The following is a 3,340-nucleotide window of genomic DNA, read 5'->3' as shown; positions in this document are numbered from 1 at the left end:
GACCAGTTCCCTTGAACAGACACATAGGTGGCGTGTGTCACAGTCACTGTGTTTTGTCCCGGGGAGCAGTCATGTTGTGGAACATGCAGCATTCCTGGTCTCCAAGGAGCAGGAGGCCTCCAGCACTGGAGGGGGCCCATGCCTCTGCAGGACCACAACCAGTGCATCGTCCTACAGCAGCATAAAATCCTCAGAGTTGAGTAATTGTAGTTTTATTTGTCAAGAATGGAGTTTGAGCCGGGCACCGGTGGCTCACACCTGTCATCCTAGCTACTCAGGAGACTGAGATCTGAGGATGTGGCTCAAAGCCAGCCCAGACAGGAACATCTGTGAGGTTCTGATCTCCAGTGAACCACCAGAAAACCAGAAGTGGTACTGGGGCTCAATAGAGGGCTAGCCTTGAACTGAAGAGCTCAGGGACAGTGCACAGGTCCTGAGTTCAAGCCACATGTATGTGTGAATAAAGTTCTTTACAATTACAGTGAACTTGTTTTGTGCCCATTTGGGGCTTAAGCTCTGAATTTGAGCATTGTCCCTGAGCTTTTTTGCTCAAGACGCTTTTTTTCCTTTTCCTTTTATTTATTTTTTCCCCTCGCAGTGCACAGCAAGCTTGAGGTCTGGGCCAGATGCCTTTCCTGGGGTAAAAGCATCAGGCCCCCTGGGCTCCTGTGAGGTGTGTTTGCTGCAGTCAGCTAGAGCAGCAGTGACCACTTTGAAATAACACAGGGGCTTAACCTGTGTAATTAGAGTCCCAGAGAAAGAAGAGGGAAGCATGGTTCCTAAACTTGACTCGATGTTTAAATTCACAGATCCAGAAACCATGGCATAGCAGAATGAACACCAGTAAATTGGCTTTAGGGCACAGCATGATCCAACTGGTGACAGCCGTAAAGAACGGAAACCAAACAAAGACAGACCCTATGCTGCCTGTGGGTCTCAGTATGGACCTTGGAGTCCCCCAAGGAATTCTGGAAGTCACCAATGCCATCCAGCTTGCAAGCATGTCCTCTGAGGGCCAGGTGGCAACTCCCTCTGAAAGAAATGCTGCTCAGCTGACAACTTCCATGTTGGGAAGGGAAAGCAGATGTCTGCTCTAGATCAATACTGAAAGAACTCTCTCAGGTTCCCTGCTGAAGGGAAGAGGTATATTAGAAACTCAGATCCTCACGGGTCAGTCTGGCAAGTAGAAAAGGCTCTTGAGTCTCTTCATAGCTGTCTTTGGTTTTGAGGATACTCACCATGTGATTCAGGTTGGTCTGGAGCTCACAGTCTTCTGTCTCGGCTTCCTGTGTGCTGTGAGAGTGGTATAAATGGTAATTTTAAGATCTAGAGATGCAGAAAAGTAGGGCGTTGAGCAACGGTGGAAGTTTACCATGTTAGGTTCTTATGAAGGGTCACACATCAAGATAGTACATTATTTGAAAGTGGTAAGTAAAAGAAGACTAAAACCCTATGGTGAGCTTTTTAAAACAATGAAGAGGTATAAACCTTATAAACTTAGAAAGGAAGTGAAGTATTCCAAAAGAAGATAGGAAAAGCCAGGCACTGGTGGCTCACGCCTATAATCCTAGCTACTCAGGAGGCTGAGATCGAGGGTTGCGGTTCAAAGCCAGCCTGGGCAAGAAAATCCATGAGACTTATCTCCAATAAACCACCAGAAAACCGGAAGTGCTGTGGCTCAAGTGGTAGAGTGCTTGTCTTGAGCTGAAGAGCTGAGGGACAGCACCCAGGCCCACAACAGACAAAAAAAGAAACAGGAATGTGTCAAACTGCTAATGATAATTAAACTTAACCATTTCAATAATTTTATTAACTAAAGATCGAAGTGCTCCAACTAAACTGCAGAGTATCACCCTGGATGAGAAAGCATAGCTAGTTTGTGTACTGTGTACAGAAAATTTCAAGTATAAAACCAAGCTCAGTAAAAATTTAAACCCGATGGTCACATGTCTGTAATTCAAGATACTCAGGAAGGCGAGGTGAGAGAGGTTCAAATGATGATTGAGGTGCAAAGCCCTGTTGGGCAGGAAAAACCACTAACCACCAAAAATGGAAGTGGAAGTGTGGCTCAAGTAGTAGAGCAAAATAGCTCAAGGACAGTGCCCGGGCCCCCCAAAAAAAAGAAAAAATGAAAAAAAAGACATCACAAGAAAAGGAAGCACAGATCAATTCCATTGTAAACAAAAGTACTTGACATCATGACACTAACCCTGCTGTACAATCTTTATAATAGCAAAAAAACTCAATTAAAAAAAGGCCGTACAGGCTTCCTCAGAAAACTATTAAATATGAGGAGTTTGTGAAAAGTACTTAACAAAAAAGCAGACCGGTCCAGTGGTAAATTTACAGATGGCGAGTCGGGATCAGAAGCTTGTCAGAACTTGAGAGGCGGAGATGGCATTTTGGGTGTGGTTGGCCGAGGTCCCTGCTGCCCTCAGGAGCTGAACATGGGGCTTGCTCTCTTCCTTTGTCCTCTGTCCTGGGACCCCCGATGCCATCCCCCATCTCTGCTGGCTACAGAAGGAGTCCTTGGGGCTTAGGCCTTTCCCTCCTTCCCCGAAACAACATCTCACTACCGTGGCCATCACCGGAGAATAGGTTCTATTCTATGTGGGGCCGTTTATGCCTGGGCTTGACACTGGGGTGCAGGCAGGAGAGCATGACAAGCCCTGGGCTGGTTTTCTGATTGTCCCTTCTCATGGGGGGAGACCAGTGCTTTTGGGCTACCAATGCAGCAAGACTTGAAGCCAGAAGCTGCGCCTGCACCCTTCCCCACAGTGGAAGCAGACACTTGGGTTTCAGGGTGGTTGGCCGAGGACTGAGACTTTTCCCAGCGGAAGCCAGCAGGCCACGGCCTCCCTGCCACGGGTGGTAACAGCACAGGCAGTGTGGGGTGGCTGCCCAAGTTGTGCTGCTTTGGTCTTTTCTCGGGGGTGTAGCTTGCAGATAGACTCACTCAGCCCTGGGGGGGGGCAGGGCCTCTGGGATGAGCGCCGCTCCTGGCTGGTCTCCCACTGTGTTGTCCCTTTCCCGCTAGGTCCCAGGAATAAGTCCCGGAAAGTGATGGGGTCAGAGGCCACAGGTCCTCGGGGCGCAGGGGCCATCTCGAATGGGCTTACGCCATAGAAGAGCAGCCCTGCAAGCCACTTGGTTCTCAGACCTCCACATGGTGGACAAGCTCATCCCTGCCCTGACCACGTTATTCTGGCTGTTTCTGGAAGGCACTGGCAGTCTGGCCTTATCCCTGTGCTGTCTCCACTACCCGGGTTGCCTCTTGGGAGCTCAGGACCCCCCTGTAAGTCTGCCCCCACCCCCACATCCCACAGTCCTCTGTTCTTGG

The sequence above is a fragment of the Dipodomys merriami genome, unplaced genomic scaffold, assembly GCF_024711535.1.
Source record: "Dipodomys merriami isolate MVZ:Mamm:240054 unplaced genomic scaffold, mDipMer1.0.p SCAF_456, whole genome shotgun sequence".
Classification (NCBI taxonomy): domain Eukaryota; kingdom Metazoa; phylum Chordata; class Mammalia; order Rodentia; family Heteromyidae; genus Dipodomys; species Dipodomys merriami.
This window is presented reverse-complemented; position numbering follows the sequence as displayed.